Genomic DNA, 22,688 nt, shown 5'->3' with positions numbered 1-22,688 from the left:
GTATCGAGGGCCAAGGTGATAAACGAGTTTGTGTCACCTTGATCAAGGGCATCTTTTGGCGTGACCATGAGACCAGGCTGGCCCGTGAGCCGCTTCCATTTTCGTGCCAAAATTACCTATTTTTCGCGCCAAAATAGCTATTTTCGCGCCAAAGAAACCACTGTGAAGCTAAACGTTTTACAAGGGTATAACCAAAAAAAATGTCCAAGCAGAAAAATTCATGAAGTAAAAGCCCGCTGGAAGCAAAAGTGCAACTCCAGTATGCCCCAGCATAAATTGTTGAGGAAAATTTTTAGAGTTGGCTGTTACAAAATCTAATTAGGAATTATCACATAAAAAATTTCGGCAACCCCACCTTGGTGTTTAACTACTTTCGAGAATTAAGAAGTTTGCTAAGGATGAAAATAAAACAGGCCAGCGGATTTTTTGGCGCGATCATGAGGCCAGGCTGGCTAGTGAGCTACTTCCATTTCGCGCCCGAATAGCTTTTTTCGCGCCCGAAGAACTGCGGAGAAGCTAGGATGTTACATGTGATAGCGCCTTAAGTGCATAAAAAAAACCAATGGACCATCGAATTAAGTGATTGCGCCATAAGATCTGCTGGCAAGCTTAATGTATATTCTGAATGCTCGGAGATAAGAGCGTCGTAGCTTGCCGTTCTGAATTCCTACATTATTGTTTTATTTTCATTGTGTTATTATTATGTTAGTTATTTTGACATAATAATTATATTACATAGCTTTAGATTCTCCTTACTTTGGTCAGAGTGGATTTTTTATTTTATGAAACATAATTTTGGGGTAAGTCTGTCCTCCCCCCACCCCCTCCCCCTGGGAGCCTCCATTCGCACAGATAGGTTGGGAGCGAGTTTCTTTTTCCGTACGTAGGAAATGCAGCTACGAGAATCCATTGTAGACGTCTGCCGGAACGTGGTGATGTTATAAGTAGTTTTCTACACTTTAATTAATTTATTCTTCGATAGTTGTGACGTTATGATAGCGGATTCATCATTTGAAGTCATCATCGGGGAAAGTGTGGCTCATTTATGGTGAGTACGTTGTTTTTAATGGTGTTCTTCTGTGTAGGTGAAAAGTTTTGTAAGAGGGGCGGCCATCTTTACGCTTTCCAAAGCTGTTTAATGAACATGTGCCCTTACTTTTCGTACTGCTGTTTTTCCTTGATGGCATTCGATATATTCCGAGTGCTTCGAATGCATTTGATTGTGAACCAACCTGTTTACGGGCAGAAATTAGAGATTGCAAGGGAACTAATTAATGTGAACAAACTTCACCTCAGAAATAAGAAACTAGAAGGGCTCGGGGTGAAGTACTTGCTTGCAGAAGACGAAATGATTAATCCTCACAGTGTATTTCTATTAAAATGCTTTGTAAGCTTGAAAATTATTTTGGTCAGGCTTATGGGCAAAGATCAGAAGCACGCGAGGGAGGTTTTGCGGACATCATGGGGGTTGAGTGCCATAGTGAATATGTAGTGTTTTGCGGCTTTTCCTGTGATATGTTTAGTATTATTTCCGAACAAGCGGAGGCGTGTTTAATATTACCATTATCATTAGTATGTCCAGGGAAGCTTTGGGTCAGAGAAAAAAAGTTCCATTGCGGGATATAAGGATCTTATGGGTAGGTACATATTGTGATGCGATAGAGACGCTGTTCTGAGACGCTCTTAGGAAATTTAATGGTCCTGGTAATTCATGAGATTGCCTTCCTCAACACCAGTGGAAACCAAAATTTGTTTGAAGACCGCAATAATTATTTTGTTAGGGTAACGTAAAGGGTCAGTGGGTTTGGTAATCAGTTTAAAAAAATTCGTTTGCGGAAGGGAAACCTCAGGCTTAAATCAAATTTTAGAAGCCAGTAAACTTTGGACGGAGCAAAAGTTTTAGCAGTCACGGTTTTATTTTCGGAGGCGGATAATTTTATGCACGGAAAACTAGCACGAACTCTTTTCTTCACGTGGAATAAGGGTCAGTGTTGATAACATGAAATATTACCACGCGGGTGTCGTAATGACGTTTGTCTTTGTAAATTTTAGTTTTAGTTGAGAAATCATTTGTGATCAATACCACAGTTATCTGGATATTTTTATTGCCCTTGAGTGCAAAGTGATGGTTTTACCTTGAAACCTTACAACGCTATCGTTTCGTTAGAAGTGTGATTCTCAGTAACGGGTAATTGTGAAACGTGTGTTTGATGAAATAGGCATACGGTTTTCAGATATTAACTTTGTAGGCTCTGGTAGCCCAAACTAGTTTTGACACGAAAACATTTGCACGGTGCACATTCCGAAATCATACACGCATCATAGCTTGTCGCTCTTTCGAATCGCATTACCCACTTACGGTCTTTTTACTTAGGTAGCAATGCGTTTTTCGCTTCATGTACTATACTTTAGGTGTGCGCCACATTCTTCCTTCCTCCCCGAGAGGCGCCCGTTAGCATAGGTAGGTTGGGAGCGAGTTTCATTGGCCGTACGCTGAGGATTCAGGTACGAGAATGTTCGATAGACGTCTGCCGGAACGTGGTGCTGTTGGCCGTTCTTTTCAGCACTTTTATTAATTTAATCTCAGAATGCTGTGAGGTCATGATCGTTGATTCTTCATGTCGAAGTCATCATTGAGGAAAGTGTGGTTCATTTATGGTGAGTACGTTGTTCTTTTTGGTATTTTTCTGTGTTGGTGAAATGTTTTGTAAGAGGCGGCGGCCATCTTTACGTTTTCCATCGCTGTTTAATGAACATGTGCCGTTACTTGTCATAATGCTTTTTTTCCTCAATGGTATTCGATATATTTCGAGTGCTTCGAATACATAGGATTGTGAACCAAACATTATCCGAGTAGAAATTAGAGAATGGAAGCGAACTATGTAATGTGAACGAACTACACTTCAGAGATAAGAAACTCGAATAACACGGGGTAAAGTGCTTGCTGGCGGAAGACAACATGTTTGTTGCTATCGCGGTATTTTTATTAAAATGCTTAGTAAGCTTGAAAATAATTTTGGTCAAGCTTATGGGCATGTATCAGAAGCACGCGTTTTAATGCCATAGTGAATTTGTGTCATAGTGTGTTGTGGCTTTTCCTATGATATGCTTGGTTTTATTTCTGATCAAGGGGAGACATATTTAATATTACTGTTATTATTATTGTGATTAGGAAAGCTTAGGGTTAGAGATGAAAGGTTATATAATGGGATGATGGCGTCTTATCGGTTCTTCTGTCGGTGCGGTAGAGACGCCATTTTGAATTATTTTATGATATCATTGTGGTTTTGGTAAGCTTTCATGGAAATACACTCTCATGAGATTGATATGCTCAACGCCGTTGGGAACGGAGAATTCATGCGGAAGTCGAATAATTATATGATAAGCTAGCGTTAATGGCCAGTAGTTTTGAGACTGATATTTTTCAGATTTTATATACATAGAAAAATCCATTCCAAGATCTTATTTTGAAAGCCAGTCAACTTCTGATAGCGTTAAATTTTTTGCGTTCCCAGATATTTTTCATTTTTGGATAATTTTATTCACGGGAAACTAGAAAGCAAATATCGCTGTACCGTTAAGTAAGGTCACAGTTAATGATACATTTTCGCGCGCGGTAAACGTAGTGTCGTTTGTATCAATAATTTTGTGTTTTAGTTTGGAAATTATGTTTGAAAATTGTCACGATTGTGTCGTTATTCTAATGGTAACACTTACAAAATGATTCGTGAATTTTTCATCAGATGTAAATTCGCTTTATTTTCCTTTCGGGATATGCCCAACCATATCTCTCCCTCCACCGCGATCATCTTCTTGTACAGACTGTCCCAAGGCTCGTGTGTCATTTTTGTCTAGTAAATTTAGTACCTTTCCATAGAGCAATGTTCATGAATATTGGCACATTTATGGGGAAAGGTCCTAAGTTTTGTTAGGTGTATGCAAAATTTTACAATTTTGACCTTTTGGCCTCACAATTTGGGTCCAAACCAAAAATTTGAATGTGCCTTACGGGGGTTTCAATGTTAAAAAAATCGAGATAGAAAAGTGACTGAATTTCATTGACCAAGAAGTCAATTCTTTGGGTTTCGGACCCGAGAAACCCGAAAATAACACTTTTATTTACGAAGATTCAACCGTTAACCCAGTAAGGTCACCGTCAAGGTCATAAGGGTGACAAAAAGAATGGCATACCAACAAAGGTTTCGATCCATGGGTTTTATAGGGTGCCCAAGTCATTGGTATTGTCCAAATACCCGTATTATTCACTAATTGACCTCCGAGGGCCACTATGGGGGTCAAAGGTCATAGAGTTAAACGTCGACGTTTGCCATGATGGCCCGATCGGGCCATCATGGCAACCAACGTGTCAAATCATAGGTTTTGAAGGGTGCCAAAGTCGGTTGGGCAGTTCATAGATCCGTATTGTTGGTTTTTTGACCTCCGGGGGTCACAATGGGGGTCAAAGGTCATAGAGTTAAACGTCGGGCCATCGTGACAACCAATCTGTCAAACCATAGGTTTTGAAGGGTGCCATAGTCGGTTAGGCAGTTCATAGGTCCGTATTGTTGGTTTTTTGACCTCCGAGGGTCACAATGGGGGTCAAAGGTCATAAAGTTAAACGTCGGGCCATCATGACAACCAATGTGTCAAACCATAGGTTTTGAAGGGTGCCATAGTCGGTTAGGCAGTTCATAGTTCCGAATAACAGATTTATTTGATCTTCGAAAGGCATAATGGGGGTCAAAGGTCATAGAGAAAATATGCAATGCGCTTACCCCCTCTTCCTTCCAAAGTTTTTCCATTTCCTCGCAGTCTTTTCCGACAGGCCTTCCATGCCCTCTAAGTTTCACGCTGCGGTTGATCATTTATTTCTCTAAACATTCTTTTGATTTGCCGCTCAAAGTGAAAGACAAAACTCCGTTTAAAAAGATATTGGCTATGTCCGAAACCATAAGGTAAAATATAAAAGAAATGGATAAATCCAGCTTTTATTTTGATTGTATCATGCAATGTGATAAACATTTAACCATTAAAGAGAAATATCATAAAATGACAATATTAATAGGATTTTTAACTGAAATGTGAACTTGGAGTTTTCATTGTGCTATTAGTCAACCATCCAATTGCAGGAATGGTTTTGATTGCCATGCTTTTCTTCCCGAAGCTGCACCATTACACTTTCTAGTGCTTCAAGTTTAGAATATTTAAATTTTTTTATAACGCACACCTGGAACTGTCCAGTACACGCTGCGTGGACAATAGTGCTCAGCGGCAAATGCATCTTAATGGAAATGCCAAGAAGAAGCCACAACTGCATGCATTTCTCTGCTTTGATGAGACTGTTGGGTGTTCAAAAATCTCATCAAAGCAGACACATACCCAACCAATTTGCAAGTTTGAATGCGAAGTGAGGTCCTGATAAATTTGCTCCCGGTAATGTTTGCAGGACGAGGGACAGGCATGGGGAATAGTGGTCTTTACAGTCAAACTGAGACTTTTTCTTAACTTCTTATTTAACATATTTTTAGGACTTTCATGGGAAAAACTTGCAACCCTTAACTTGAGCGTTACCATAAGAGGTCTAATACTTAAATGAAAAGCGGCATAAATGGGTTTTGCTATTAGCTTGTTAATCTTTAAAGCCAATGGGATTTCAGCAAAGTTATCAAGAAAGTCCTACGTGGCTTAGGCCTCCTTAGGACCCTCTTTGAAGAGAGATGTAGTGGAAAAATGTGGACACAGTGTCGGGCAAAAGGATGTCTAGGGAAATAAATAATCAACAACGGCGTGAAACTAAGAGGGTAAGGGAGGCTTGCTGGAAAAGACAGTGGATATGTGTACTATGGCACTCACTTAGTCACCCTTCAAAACCTTTGGTTGGGGAAATTAGTTTTCCTATTATTTCAAAAACCAAATCTGTGACCTTTGACACCCATTATGACCCTCGCTGGTAAAAAAATTTACAATATGGATCTACGAACTGCAACACTGACTTAGGCACCATATGATGTGGTAAGCATCCCCCTCTTCACCCACACCATACAATACATTTTTATCACATCCCCAGCAGATCATACATTACAACACATACACCATCACAGTTTCCTTATCACATCACAAGTCCAATATTGTCCTATGTTCACAAATTCTCTGAGGGTATCATCTGCCGACTTCTACTCTAGGTGGTTCCACTTCTGGAGGTTGCTCTCGGTGAGCTAAAGGTTCCCATAACCTAGGTGCCTCATCCTCGTCACATTCAGCAACCTGTGGCACTAACTCTTCACGTCCAGTTCTCTCAGGCGCAAATGCTTTTTCAGTTCCAGCCAGCCCATCTTGTTTGAGCGTGTTCTTTCCTTTACACTGGTCCCCCCTTTGCCATAGTGGATCATTGTGCCTACCCATACAAAAAAATCTGTGCTGTGGCTGTACTAAAGCTGCACTGTAACTGTGCTAAAAGGGCTGTACTGTGACTCTACTTAAACTGCACTTGAATTGAAACATCGCAGTACAGTTATAGCACGGTCAGAGTGCAGTTGCCATAGCACAGTCACAGTGGAGTTGTCATAGCACAGTCACAGTGGAGTTGCCATAGCACAGTCAGAGTACAGTTGCCTTAGCACAGTCATAGTGCAGTTGCCATAGCACAGCCACAGTGCAGCTGCCATAGCACAGTTTTTACTGTAATACACTGTCCATGAATCAATAATTGAGTCTTGATGTGGCTATTGCATTCCCTATATATCTTATTGAAAACAGGAAGCAGAATTAAATCAAGATAGGACAATTAGCAGAGATATATATGTAGTTCCCTTTTTAGGTGTTTGAAGATTGGTTGCCTGATCCAATCAGAAAACCGCAAAGAGATAACAGTGGCCAAAACGACTACACTCATTCGAATGTTGACTAGTCTAAGGAAAGATAAACCATATTCCTAACAGACACTCACTGAATTTGTTACGTTCCACTTCCTTAATATGAACAAAGTTTATGGTACTAAAAATATTGCTATCGAAGCCCTTAGGTTCTATGAGAAAAATTGACAAATCCTATTCTGCACATCAACGGGCACTCCACATAAAAACCACCACAATTTACTTCAGTGCTATTTGTCTAGTTGCCACAAATATGCCCACCTCGATAGTTTTTGTTGATGAAGTTTCAGTACTAACGCCGTGGAGCACAATAAATGACAATAAGATATGAAAATAAAAGAAATTTATTAAATACAAATATACTCATGATTATAAACATAAAAATGAAAGTCTTGTTAAGGCATGGCCGCTCAATTCATTTGCCTCTTTGGCTTCCTTCCTGAAATTAAAAGGAAAAAACATTACATACTGATATCTAATAAAGTGTTACTTCAAAATTTGACTGTTTAAGTTTGTCTGAATTTCATTTTAGAGAAGTTGAGTACTTACCTCCAGCAGCAGAGTATAAATAAAGATATGTCTTTTTTCAACTCTCTCGTGCTTCGCAAGGAGTAGATTGCGAGTCGTCGAAATCAATCGTGGAAAGTTGATTCATCGCGAACCACACGGATTTCAGCAAAATCGACGATATCACTTCACCCGCAAGAAAAATTCCCGGCTAAGTAGCTAATTTTGATGTAATTGAAGTAAAGTTCACTTCTTCATGTTCTTAGCGTCGATCTTACATCGACGTATCCATCGTACATCGTAGAATTCAGAGCACGTAAACAAGTAATGTTACAACCGGTTCAACACCAATGCTCTAACAAAGATGGCTGAGTATCGGCGGAAGTTGTTCTTTTGACCATACTTTACCAAAATAATAAGCATGCTGGAGCTATGCATTGCCGCTGTAATGTCAGCATAAATTTTTATATAATTTACGCATTCATATTCTCATGGAAATGATAGTTGATCGTAATATGAAATAATATAGGAAATACTTTCTCCTGTCAATGACTAGTTTAAGTCCAGCCCTGTCGCAGTGGTTTGAGCCATAGTACAGATCCAGTCATGTTACCCAGCCCAGTCACAGTCCACTTTTAGCCACAGTACACTTCCAGTCATGTTTTCTAGCCCTGTCACAGTCCAGTTTGAGCTATAGTACAGTTCCAGTCCAGTTACCCAACCCAGTCACAGTCCAGTTTGAGCCATAGTACAGCTCCAGTCATGCTACCCAGCCCAGTCAAAGTGCAGTCTGAGCTCTAGCACAGTTCAAGCACAGTGATCCAGCACTGTTACAGTACAGTTCTTCTCAAATTCTAGCTGCCATAGTACAGTCTAGTACAGAAAAGTGTACTGTGACTGTGCTAAACACAGAGTTTAGTCCAGTTACAGTGCAGATTTAGTGCAGTCGCAGCACAGATTTTTTTGTATGGGTATGGATGACAGCACCTTCATTGGTTAAAACCGTATACAGTCTAGACCTCAACACTTCCTTCACCACCCCTGTCATCCTCACCATTTTCCCCTGAGGGTACCTTTTAGTCATCCCTTTTTGCCCTTCACTTAGAACATACTACTCACTACTATTACAAACATTTTTTGCAAAAAGGGGCCAGCCGAGTCAATGCGTAGTCTTTCCCACGGTCTGTCTGGCCATTTCCAACACTTCGCTGGAGCCGTGCATGGTGATGGCTTGTTTGTGAGGCATACTTCACATGCACAGGCTAATTCCTCTTAATCTTTATCTATATTCGGCCACCAGATATAGCACCTGGCAAGGGACTGTTGTATCCAGGGTGGTAGCCCTGTCCCAAGGATAAGACATGTGAGGACGGGGCACGCCCGGCAGTTGTTGGCGGGACTACGCCATGCGTTGTATCGTGCATAGCCCAGAATTAAAAGTTTATTTCCTAATGGACTCTTGTGTTTTCCTGCAATAGAACAATTTGGCGACGAGGACGGGATATTTGGAGTCCGATACTGTCGTGGGTTATGTGTCGTGTGGTTGAGGCTTTACGTGAGTTTCGGGAAAAAAAAAACTGATCGGTCGACCGCGCCTGTGGTACGTGCCATTCTGTATCTTCACGGACCTATTGCCTAAATATGAGTATAGGAGTTTTTGATCAAAGTGTCGAGAGCATCTCGACCTACCTTCTGCGCCTAAACAGCTATATGAGGACATTACGTCCTCCTGTTGAGGATCTCGGCAAGAAGGATTTCTTAATTGGTCACATAGGAGGGGCAGCATTGGAGAAGCTAGCTGTGAATCTTCACCCTCTCACACCGGACCAGCTGACTTACGAACAATTAGTGGAGGAGCTTAAGACCATATTTACACCGGTGCGCTTCTTTCGTGCTGAGAGGCTGATCTTTCAACGTCGTGTTCGAGAACCCAATGAAAGTTTTTCGGAGTATGCCCTGGCGTTAAAGAAGTTGGCTGCCACCTGTGATTTTGGGAACAGTATGGAAGATAGATTAATTGACCAATTTCTGTATGGTCTTAATAGTGAAGAAATAACCACTAAATTGGCTGGCGAAAATGTTCCTTTTAAGAGATTCGTGGCCAAAGCGTGCTATATGGAAGGATCTGCGGAATACGCCAAAAGCACTGGGGATAGTCCTGCCTCAGTTTCGGTAATTAATAAGAGATCTCAACCTCACTGTAAGCCATTATCACCAAAGAACATTGTGAAATGTTTTAATTGTGGAGGGCCTCACTATGCTAACTCATGTGACAAGCCTTTGAAGTGTACCCATTGTGGCAAGGACGGGCATTCAGTGAAATTCTGCCGTCAAAAGAGTAAAGATAAGTTCAAAATGAAAAAGATGGTAAAATCCGTGCTAGAACAGACACCAGAGGAATCTAGTGACGAAGACTGCCACAGGTATGTGGGGTTGTTGCAGTTGCATCAAGTGCAGGGAACCCAACGAAATCGGCGCACGTTGACTGTTCAGATTAATGGTGCACCTGTAACTATGCAAATAGATTCGGCCGCAGATGCATCCTGTGTAGGAGAAGATATTTATAAGAAACATTTAAGCCACTTGAAGTTGACGCCCACCTCTAGGTTATACAATTGTTCCAGTGCCCCCTTATCATTACTCGGCGAATGTCAGGTTAATGTTATGTTTGAAGGAATTGAATATGTGTTACCTCTGGTTGTGCACAAAGGGAAGTTTCATTGCTTGATGGGTCTTCCGTGGCTAGAAGTGCTTCCTATAAATTGGTACAGTCTTTTTCCAAAGAAAGCTGTAAATGTGGTTGCCAATGGTAAAACTGTGTTAGAGGATCTTAAGAAAGAGTTCCCTTCTGTATTCTCTGGAAAGCCTGGGCTAATCAAGGGTTATGTCGCCCAGATTGTATTGAAACCAGATTCTGTACCAGTTTTTGTATCTCATAGACAAGTGCCTATTCCATTGCGAGACAAGGTAAGAAAAGAGTTGGAAAAAATGGTTGAACAAGGGATTTTGGAGCCCACGACCAACACACAGTGGGGTACTCCAATTGTAGTGGTCCCGAAATCCAATGGCGAGGTGAGAATCTGTGGGGATTACAGTTGTTCAGTAAACCGTTGTCTGAGTATGGATCATTACCCACTACCACTGATAGACGATTTGTCTTTACTAAAAGGTGAGTGTTTCTGTAAAATTGATCTTTCTCAGGCATATCTACAGTTAGCCGTTGGTAAAGAATCACAATCTATATTAACTTTGAGCACCCATGTAGGTTGTTTTAAAGTAAAGAGAATGCTGTATGGGATAGCTTCTGCGCCCGCTATTTTCCAGCAAACCGTTGAAAAAATCTTACAGGGTATTCCTAACTTATTTGTGTATCTTGATGATATTCTTATTTATGCTGAAAATTGGTGTGACTGTTCCTCTGTTTTAAAACAGGTATTAGGGCGATTGGCCCAACATAACATTGTCATTAACGTACCTAAGTGTGAATTTTTTGTTAACAGAGTCATATTTTTAGGTCATGTGCTAGATTCTCATGGGTTACATGTTGAAGAATCTAAGGTTAAGGCTATTGTGAATATGGGTGCGCCTTCAAATGTGTCTGAGTTGAGTAGTTTCCTAGGAGCTGTCAAATTCTATTATAAATTCCTCCCAGATGCATCTACTTTTATGGAACCCTTAAATAAACTATTGAAGAAAGATTTCCCTTGGTCTTGGGGTAAAGAACAAAAGGAAGCCTTTGCAAAATGTAAGACAGCCCTTAGTAGTAGCCAGGTACTTATTCCTTATTCCCTTAAGTTACCTATTAGACTAACTTGTGATGCCTCTCAAGTTGGGGCTGGGGCAGTTCTATCTCACATTCTCCCTTCAGGGGAAGAGCGCCCAGTGGGCTTTGCCTCAAAAACTTTTACCTCCACCGAACGCAATTATGCTCAAGTGGAGAGAGAGGCTGCAGCAGTAATTTTTGGTGTCACCCATTTTAACAAATTTCTTTGGGGGAGAGAATTTGAACTGGTTACTGACCACAGTTCTCTCACAATAATTTTTGGGTCAAAGACTGGTGTCAAGCCCCTCGCTGCTGCACGTCTTCAGCGTTGGGCAGTATTACTGCATGGCTACAGATTTAAGATTGTGTATAAAAAAGGGATAAATATCCCTCATGCTGATGTTTTAAGCAGACTTCCATTGGCAGATGATACACCAGTGGAGTCTCCTGAAAATGTAATATGTTTAGTTAAGACATTAGGTGTACCTTTGAATGCCCAGTCGATTGTGCTAGCCACAGAAAAAGATCCTGATTTATTAAAAGTACGGATGTACATCCAGCGTGGCTGGCCCTCTAAATGTGATGATCTGCGGTTACAACCTTACTTTAAGAGACAGTTAGAACTCTCTATTAATAACCAGTGTGTCACCTATGGTTCGAAAGTTTGTATCCCAAAAGCTCTACAACGTGATGTCTTAAATTTGTTGCATGATCAACACCCAGGAATGAGTAAAATGAAAGCACTTGCTCGTGGTTATGTCTATTGGCCCACTCTTGACCAGGACATTGAAATTATGGTAGCTTCTTGTGAGCCATGTCAACAGGTCCAAAACTCACTTCCTCAAATACCATTTTCTCCTTGGGCATGGCCAAAATCTAAGTGGGAGAGAGTTCATGCCGACTTTTGTTATGTAGAAAATAAGACATTGCTTATTGTGGTAGATGCTTATTCTAAGTGGCCAATTGTTGCAATTATGAAGGAAACAAGTTCTTCTGCAGTAATTGAAAAACTTGAGTCCATGACAGCTGCATATGGGTTGTTTAAAGTGTTTGTCTCCGATAATGGCCCACCTTTTCAGTCCCAAGAAATTAGTGAGTTTCTTACTAGTATGGGTGCCAAACATCTGTTTTCTCCCCCATACTTACCAAGAGCAAATGGTCAGGCAGAGAAAACTGTGCAGCATGTAAAACAGGCTCTAAAGAAATCGGTGCTTGATAAATCATGTGAAGTATTGTCCTTGCAGCGTAGGATTAACAAATTCCTAATGGCTTATCGTACGACGCCACACACTGTAACTAAGATAGAACCTGCAGAGTTATTCCTGGGGAGGAAGCTTAGAACAAAGTTGTCCCTATTAAATCCAATGAGCATTGTGGAAGACCGGGTGACTTCCTGTAATGAGAAGGTGGCCTCCAAACATAGCACTAAATTACCGGAATTGAAAGAGGGTGATACGGTGTGGACACAGGGTGTTAAACACAATGTAAAACAATGGAAACCTGCGACAATAGTAAAGCAAGTGAGTGCCAAGTCCTTTGATGTCTTGTGTGATGGGAAACTAAAAAAAAATGTCTCCCTTCAATTCCTTCGTCCAAGAATTGTGTCCTGTGAAGATAAGAGAAATGAGTTTACCCCACCTGCTAATGTCAATACCGAGGAGGTTGCTAAAATCCCACTTCCCCAAAATGATATTTCCGAGTCAGACAGTCCAGGATCTGCTACCCATGAGAATACTCATGAACCCTTGCCTAGAAGCCCTGTATTGGCTAAGCCTTGTTCTACTCCCTTGAGTCGCCCATCACGAAAAAGGCAGCCACCAAAATATTTGAATGATTTTCTTATGTAATGTATCTTATGTTTTCATGTATTTAATTTTCATGTTTGTAAAGGGTTATTTTAGTGGAGGGGAGTTGTTGTATCCAGGGTGGTAGCCCTGTCCCAAGGATAAGACATGTGAGGACGGGGCACGCCCGGCAGTTGTTGGCGGGACTACGCCATGCGTTGTATCGTGCATAGCCCAGAATTAAAAGTTTATTTCCTAATGGACTCTTGTGTTTTCCTGCAATAGAACAGGGACTTGATTTTTACTTTGCCCATGCGACTCGCGTGCAGCTCCTTGAGTAAATCCCTCTGTAACTTCTTGGGAATCACAACTCTATTTCCCCACATTAGACACCCTTGTTCAAGTGTCAGCTCTGTTTGCCTTTGAAAAAATGGTTTTAGCTCATCAGTCACTATGCTTGGCCACCCTAACATGCAAAAATCAATTACTTTTCCCAAAAGTTTATCCGGTCTCGAGTGTACGGAAATTTCTTTTAAGGTTACAGGAAGAAACTCCTTTTCTCCCAAGTCCAGGTATGAAATTTCCTCTATTTTATCCCCTTCATAATCTAAAGGAAGTCTAGACAACCCATTTGCCACTTTATTCTTTTCTGCCTTCACACACTCCAGCTTGTAATTGTACCCTTGAAGAATCACAGCGACTCACTGCCATTTGGGGTAAACCCTTATTTTCCCCCAAAATGTGGAGTAGTGGCTTATGGTCAGTAATCCGAACAAAGTGCCTCCCATAGAGGTAATGACTGAATCTTTTGACCCCATATACAATCGCTAAAGCCTCTTGATCTAGTTGAAAATAATTTCTCTCAGCTTTTGTTAATGAGCAGGAAGCAAATGCAATAGGTCTCAACCGTAGGGATGCTAATGTCATAAAATGCCACCCAACCCATAGGGAGATGCATCTCACTCTAATATGACAGGCAACAATGGATCATAGTGGGCTAGTACTTGCCGTGATGTAATTGCTGACGTAACCAATCTAAAGGCATCCTCACTTTTACCATTCCAATACCATTTTACATCTATTTTTTAGTAAATCATGCAATGGAGCAATAATATTCCAACATACCCAAAAAGGCTCGAAACTGGGATGCATCATGTGGTGGGGGTGACTTAACAATAGCATTAATTTTTCCTGCAGTCACATGCAAACCCTGCTTGTATATTTTATGGCCCAAGAATTCCACTGATGCACATAATAAGTTGCACTTTTTTGAATTAATATTAAACCCAAATCTTTGTAACCTTTCCAAGATTGCCTGTAAATTCTTAACATGCTCCCCCTCATTTATCCTTGTTACAATGGTATCGTGTTGGAAATATGCGACTCCTGTCAATCCTAATAACATTTGGTCCATCATTATCTGAAAAATTGCTGGAGCTGAGGAGAATCCAAATGGCAAACGAGCGTACCTGAAAAGCCCTCTGTGAGCGTTTATTGTGCAAGGTCTCTGTGCTTCTTTTGCTAAAACCATTTGCTGGAATGCCTGTGACATCAATTGTGGAAAACATTTGGCCCCCTTGCAGCTTCTAGAAGAGCTCTTCCACTCAAGGGAGTGGATATCTTTCAACCAATAATTGAGGATTTGCAGTTATTTTGAAATATCCTCAAATATGAATGCATATTGCCATCCCCCTTCACAATTGGAGCAATGGGTGTTGTCCAGTCATTGAAATCAACTGGATACAGTGTCCCTAATTCCAGAAGATGATCCAACTCTCTATCAACCTTATCCCGCAAGGCGAAAGCTAATGCTAAGGGGGAGCAAATTACAGGCTCATACCATGGTTTGAGATGGAGTGTGGCTTCACTACCCTTGAATAACCCTAAAGTGCCATCCCATAACTCCCTGAAATGATCCCATATTCCCTGAATGTTTATTCCGCCTTACATATTAATCTTGCGCACTGGTGAGGGAAATTTCAAAGCCCGGAACCAGTCCCTCCCAAGAAGTTGAGGTCTCCATTGGTCACAACAAACAAACTTAGCCTGTCAGTGTGCCCCTTATATGTCACAGAAACAATTATAGTTCCCAAGGGTTTAATCAGGGTGTTCAATTAGGACCGTAACCTCACCGATGTGGCCTTCAATTTGAGGTATGTATAGTTTGCTCTATAATATTTCACCGAGATGACCGATATAGCCCATCCAGTATCAATTTCCATTTTTACCACCCGAGCATCAACCAATACCCTGGCAAACCACAGCATTTCTTCCCATTTACTTCCTTCATGGAGGATCTTAAATTGAATAGAGACAAATCCCAATCTTTCTTAATAACATAATTTTTATTTACATTATCATTGCTTCTTGGTTCCCTCTTACCTCCCTGACAACAGCCCTCACTTACATCCCTGACACAAGGAAGTTCATAAACCGGGATTTTCCCATCATTTGCATCAAACACATCACAAAATTTTACATTACCTTCATTGCACGTTGCCTTTAATTGCCCGACTTTCCTACAGATGTCGCATCTGAATGCATGAAACCTGCACACATCTCTCCAGTGCCTTGTACAGCCTTTACAATATCCTAAAAATCAATGTCTTCTTGAGATTGGATCAAATTTCTTCCTTATGTATTTTGGAACATGCTCATATGCTACACATCCAAATACCTTCAGGTGACTCAAATCAACCCCAGACCCATTGTCTGTATGCAAACACTTTTTTTGTTGGTCTCATTCTTGACCCTCATGGATAAATGTTAAAAAATGCCTATCACTGTGAATTGAAAGGAGCTCCATTGGTTCACACAAGTCAGAATGAATTGATTCTAGTACTTTGGATGTCTTTTCTTTACGAGGGCTACTAAAGGAAAATGGTAGCAGAACCAGAATTGTAACATTTTCATATCATGAGAGGAAAAATGCATGCATATCAGTTAAATCAGTTTTTTATGAAACTCTATTAAACTTTGCAAGTGACTTGATTTATTTTCCATTATGATAAAAGTAAAGGTAGCTCAAGATATGTTTTGTGCCCCTCTTGTTTTTTTTGTATCTGCTACTGAATGTTTGCTTTGGTTATAAAACCGCCACTGTGTAGGCATCTATGCATTATCTGGTAGCAAAATATTTGCTAAACGTCATTTTACAGCCCCAGGAAGTTGTCTTTCCTTTACAATTTTTATCTTCATATCTTATAGCAAAAAAATTGTTTAAGAATACAGTTTTAATGACCACTGTGATACCTTTTATCCCATTGTCAATATTGACTAATACTTTTTTCTCTTTTCAGAGATTACTTCCTTGATTGAGTGGTTATTCCAAAACACGTCCACGGAGCAGAACCCAGATGGCATCTCCAACGAAAAAGTGATTCGCAACTAACAGGTTTTGAAAAAGTTCACAAATATGTTTATATTTCATTTTAACTTGAATTGCTAACTGAATGGCAGAATAGTCCATCTTAACTTAGCATTGCCTCGTATGCACCAAAATTCTTGAAATCATCGCCTGATGCTTAATACGTTAAATTGACTTCTTTACTTCCAAATGGACGTTGCAGTTTTTCATGAGATTATTTGCATCTGAATCCACCTACCTGTTATTAGGAATCACATTTGCTGAGTGTGGTAAGCAATTACCAGTATTTACCCTTAGAACCATTTTCACTTAATTCCTAGGAAAGCCCTGGCCCTATGGCCTACCTACCTGCATTCATAGCACTTATGATCGCTAATAATCGCTTTCGCAACAAAGATAGCAAACGCAAAATCATCGGAATTATTGCATTTATGCTAGGGATATACTGAGCTCATTATTTCCGTTTGAATCCCCTTCATAAAATGGGCTTGACGAGACGCGGCTATGTGGCATTGTGCGTGACAGTGTAGTTTCCGACGTAGAGCAGTGGTTTTGAAGCATTCGTGCAAACCACTTTCCTTTATCAGTAATCACATAATGAAGGGTGAGTGGTTTTCAAAACAAGGCTTTGCATGGAGCATTATTAATACGAGAACAACCATGTTATCGCTGCTAAAAAGATCGCGATAGGTCCAAATGAGTTGGGGAAGCACTTTAAATTAACAGAATAACTGCATATATAATAATATATTGTTTGTTTTACGTAAATTATAAACATTACGAGACATTAAAGTGAAAGTGTAGCTATGACTTTTTGTGCCCTATCTCCATATCATTAGCCCATATAATCATACCCGTACTGTGCTAACAAATTAACTGAATAAAACTCAATATTAAGCACCAACAAATATTTTAGAAACAATTTCAAATCCCACTGCCAGGATGCCCTGGGAAGCCCACTCCTTGTAGTGCAATGGATTTTATTTGCAACATAAGTTGACAAGTTAATGTAATACATATATGAATAATCACTGCACTGCTTGGCATCACTCAAATAAACAACGTCCTTCTGTTCTGTTGCTCCACTTGAGAAGACTGTATTCTTCTTCAGTGAGTGTTAGTGTCAACTTTATTCATTGTTTCCAAATTCTCATGGGAGGAGTACAATATGAAAAGGACCTACATGTGTGACCCCACAACCTTGTTCCAGTCTATTTTATGATTTTCAATGGACCCATTAGAGTCCACATCTTCATCTACTTCTCAAGGATAACAAGTCGCGAACTACAGCAGAAGAAATACCGTGAAAGTTACCGTAGACACTAGCAAATCAAACGCATCTCCAGCTTCTGGCTCACTTTATTCCAGAAAGACCCAACCTAGCATGGAATTGTTTTTCTCTACTATGCTGCCCAACATGGCACAAAGCCAGCCATCCGCAAGAGGATCTTCTTCTTCAGTGAGTGGTGATGCCTGCTTATCTACCTTATTGTCTTCATATATGGTTTCTAAATCTCATGGGACCACAACAATTGGGAAAGGCTTCCTCATGTGGGCCCCACAGTCTTAAAGTGTCCACAGGTCAAGGGCAAGATTTTCAATCACCAAGAAACCTTTACCATCAAGAAAACGAAACCTGCGATTATCCAGGACGTTAAATATGGGAAGAAGAACAATTACAATCAGAGGGATGATGCCGGCATTCTCATTCCATGGAAGATCAAATAATCTAAAGCAGTTGAGATGAATCTCAGAAGCTGTCTGGTGTCCTTAATTATTCTCCACTCCTTGTCATGAATTGGATTTTATTTGCAACGTAAGATGACAAGTTAGTATAAGGCATATATGAATAATTTCTGCATAGTTTGGGATTGCTCAAATAAACAATGTTCTTCTGCTGTTGTTGCTGAACTTGGGAAGAAGGTATTCTTCTTCAGTGAGTGGTAGTGTCAGCCGATCTTCATAATGTGACAATGTCCAGTCTATAATTGATCCATTTGAGTCAATACCTTCATCTTTCTCTACAAGGCTGCAAGTTGCGCGAAAGCAGAGAAAAATATGCAGTGATAATAAGTAGAAGTTTTCATTCTACGTTATTAGGATTACAGTCTTGATTCACCAGCCCAGGATTCAATATTGCCAAAATATGTTTTCTAGTAAACATGAACGAACTTCTTCTGGGGCAAAGACTTGAAATAGGGTATCATCCTCACACCACCCTGGTGTATTGGAAGGCGGAAAGTAACAAGAAAGCCATGGTGCACATCAATTACATGAAGCTAAAAAGAATGTTTCAATAATAAATAAGAAATAATAATAATTAAATAAATAAATATCAATGTATAATAATAAATAAAGATCCATACAACATCAAGGATAAACACGTTAATCAACTACTAGGGAGGCTGTGGTGCATCCTGCAATTTGTTAGTTGAAAACCAATATTTAAATATAGGTCAGTCGGACGTTATCGATAAACGTACTAGTTGGGTAGAAACTTGGATAGTGAGTAGTGTTTAGGACAGGGAGAGGACGGCAAAGACCCTTTGTTCCCCCTTCCTTTAGCGGCTGGGGATCGGAGGGGTTGCCAAGGTTCTCTCATTTGAAAAACCACAACCATAATATTGGATTATATAGCAACCTTCGCAATGAAACAGTGTTAACATACTTCTTTGGAGGTCCTATCAGTAGGATTTCCTTTGTAGAATTAATTCTTTCACTAGAATTTCTTGGATTTTCTGAATTTTTTTACATCACACTGTAAGTGCTACAAAATATGAATGAAACGGTTTAGGAATTCCCCCGCGGAATAGGGGTTTTAGAATATATACGCAGCATCCCTGCTTGTCGTAAGAGGCGACTAATTGGGTAACACTACCTCATACACTTATTTCCAAATTCATCACAAGATACATCTAGGTTGAGATACATTGAGGTTTTGAGGGTGCGTAGTAAGGTAAACATATTTTTCCCAAAATGAATGCTGGATATTGAGCTGAGTGCAGAGTTAGCCATTGTTGCAGCATTTTTAATGTTTTCCTTGGTAGCATTTAATATTGATTTATTGAATATTATTTATATCCTACTGTTAGTGATAAAAAATATAAATCAAATGGCAAAGGAATTCCCCTGCGGAATAGGGGTTTAAGAATATTTCCGCAGTATCCCTGCTTGTCGTAAAAGCCGACTAAAAGGGTAGGCATCTTAATTAAACCTTTTTTCGTGGACATAGCCAGAGAGTGAGGTAGAAGAAATGCACTATAGTGTACATTGTATACAATATACGTGTTCTTTAAAAAACATCCCTGCAGATATGGGAATTTTAGAATATTTCCCATATCTCCATTTGAGAAACGAACCATTGTGATACCTTTCACTCAACTTCATGCTGATTGAGGGCCAGAGTGGATGCAAAGTGCTTTCCCCATCACATCAGGGGGAAAAAGTTAAAATTGGCTTGCTGATTCTTACATTTCTCATGTTTTATGTCCTATGCTAATCTCCAATACCTTGTCTGAAAGAATCTGCTGTTGCTGTACTTGGGAAGAGTCTCTGTCTCTTCAGAGAGAGGTAGTGTCAGATATGTTCTTCATCGTCTTCATTCATGGTTTTCAAATGCTAATAGGACGAGGGCCAGAGTGGATGCAAAGTGCTTTCCCCATAGCTACTTCTTTGTGCCGTCTCTCCATATCATTAGCCCAGATAATCATACCCGTACTGTGCTAACAAATTAACTGAATAAAACTCAATATTAAGCACCAACAAGAATTTTAGAAGGGATTTCAAATCCCACTGCCAGGATGCCCTGGGAAGCCCACTCCTTGTAGTGCAATGGATTTTATTTGCAGCATAAGTTGACAAGTTAATGTAATACATATATGAATATTCACTGCACTGCTTGGTATCACTCAAATAAATAACGTCCTTCTGTTCTGTTGCTCCACTTGAGAAGACTGTATTCTTCTTCAGTGAGTGTTAGTGTCAACTTTATTCATTGTTTCCAAATTCTCATGGGATGAGTACAATATGAAAAGGACCTACATGTGTGACCCCACAACCTTGTTCCAGTCTATTTTATGATTTTCAATGGACCCATTAGAGTCCACATCTTCATTTGCTTCTCTAGGATAACAAGTTGCGAACTACAGCAGAAGAAATACCGTGAAAGTTACTGTAGACACTAGCAAATCCAACGCATCTCCAGCTTCTGGGTCACTTTATTCCAGAAAGACCCAACCTAGCATGGAATTGTTTTTCTCTACTTTACTGCCCAACATGGCGCAAAGCCAGCCATCGGCAAGAGGATCTTCTTCTTCAGTGAGTGGTGATGTCTGCTGATCTTCCTTATCATCTTCATATATGGTTTCTAAATCTCATGGGACCACAACAATTGGGAAAGGCTTCCTCATGTGGGCCCCACAGTCTTAAAGTGTCCACAGGTCAAGGGCAAGATTTTCAATCACCAAGAAACCTTTACCATCAAGAATACGTAACCTGCGATTATCCTTGACGCTCAATATGGGAAGAAGAACAATTACAATCAGAGGGATGATGCCGGCATTCTTATTCCAGGGAAGATCAAATAACCTAAAGCAGTTGAGATGAATCTAAAAAGCTGTCTGGTGTCCTTAATTATTCTCCACTCCTTGTCATGAATTGGATTTTATTTGCAACGTAAGATGACAAGTTAGTATAAGGCATATATGAATAATTTCTGCATAGTTTGGGATTCCTCAAATAATCAATGTTCTTCTGCTGTTGTTGCTGAACTTTGGAAGAAGGTTTTCTTCTTCAGTGAGTGGTAGTGTCAGCTGATCTTCATAATGTGTGACAATGTCCAGTCTATAATTGACCCATTTGAGTCAATACCTTCATCTTTCTCTACAAGGCTGCAAGTTGCGCGAAAGCAGAGAAAAATATGCAGTAATAATAAGTAGAAGTTTACATTCTACGTTATTAGGATATCAGTCTTGATTCACCAGCCCAGGATTCAATATTGCCAAAATATGGTTTAAAGTAAACATGAACCAACTTCTTCTGGGGCAAAGTCTTGAAAAAGGCTATCATCCTCACACCACCCTGGTGTATTGGAAGGCAGATAGTACCAAGAAAGCCATGGTGCACATCAATTACACGATGCTAAAAAGAATGTTTCCGTAATAAATAACAAATAATAATAATTTAATAAATAAATATCAATATACAATAATAAATTATGAAATAAATATCCATAAAACATCCAGGTTATACACGTTATACTAATACTAGGGAAGCTGTGGTGCATCCCATCCTTGCACGTAATACTGAGGTCTACTGGGATATCTGGATCGACAGCAAGACTCTATTCCATTGTGACTATTACAATTGGAGGTTCCTCCCAGATCTGCATTCGGGAAAGTATCAGCTATGATACCTTTCACTCTACTTCATGACGATTTAGGGGCAGAGAGGATGCAAATGGCTTTCACAATAGCTACAGGCAGACCTTTTAAAACTGGCTTGCTGCTCCTTACATGTCTCATGTTTTTCTTGTCTTTGCCACATTATAGACTAGTAATTATTATAATAACAATAATAATAATAAAATGATAATTTTATTTCTTTTGGTTAGCCAGTTGCAGAGATATATACGATGGAAAAAAATCTTCAATCGTAGGTATGATAATGATATATAAGAATTAAAAACATTTGTTAGATTGCCAAAAAAAATTACAACACAACCAGTAAAATAAAATAAGTTTAAGTATTACAATTGTCTTTGATACTAAGATTTATAAAATGCAACAATAGGCTTTTTCAAGAAGTAAATTCTTTACACGTTTTTCTACACTGTCGGAGAAGTAAGAGATTACTAGACCAAGGTGGAGTATCACCACCGGTATTTAATTTCACGCATGTGGGTTTAATTACTCAAAGCTTCTGAAAACTTATGCCTTTGGAAAAGGCAAACAATTGCAGAGAGGGTACAGTAATTGATCTATATTTTCCATGTATATTTAATAATTTATGTATATTTTCTTCTGCACCGGTAACAATTTGTTATCTGAAAAGTAATATTTAAATATAGGCCAAAAACTCAGTAGCACATCATCGATAAACGTACTAGTAATGTAGGAACTTGGATAGTGAGTAGTGTGCAGGACAGGGAGAGGACGGTGAAGACCCTCTGTGCCCCCTTCCGTTCACGCCTGGGGATCGGAGGGATTGCCAAGGTCCTCTCATTTGAAAAACCACAACCATAATACGGTGGTATCCTGATTTAAGGTTTTACAGCGGGGACTAAATTTTATACACTAAATGAGGACCTGCCATTTTTTCAGGTTTTAGTATATGTAATGATTTGGAATGGCTTCTTATGAATAAAAAATATTATGTTAAGTAACTTAAAGGTGCTG

The 22,688-nt window shown here is 39.8% G+C and overlaps 1 long non-coding RNA gene across 1 annotated transcript; it reads left to right on the top strand.

Moving 5' to 3' along the window:
• The first annotated feature begins 912 nt into the window (after positions 1-912).
• On the top strand, positions 913-16,492 carry LOC124171825. Its single transcript, XR_006867977.1, has 2 exons — positions 913-1,048; positions 16,226-16,492. It is a non-coding gene; the product is annotated as an uncharacterized LOC124171825 (long non-coding RNA).
• Positions 16,493-22,688: the final 6,196 nt, after the last annotated feature.

The sequence above is a fragment of the Ischnura elegans genome, chromosome X (assembly GCF_921293095.1).
Source record: "Ischnura elegans chromosome X, ioIscEleg1.1, whole genome shotgun sequence".
Classification (NCBI taxonomy): Eukaryota; Metazoa; Arthropoda; class Insecta; order Odonata; family Coenagrionidae; genus Ischnura; species Ischnura elegans.
Note: the sequence above shows the minus strand (reverse complement) of the source record. Positions and strands in the feature narration are given on the sequence as shown.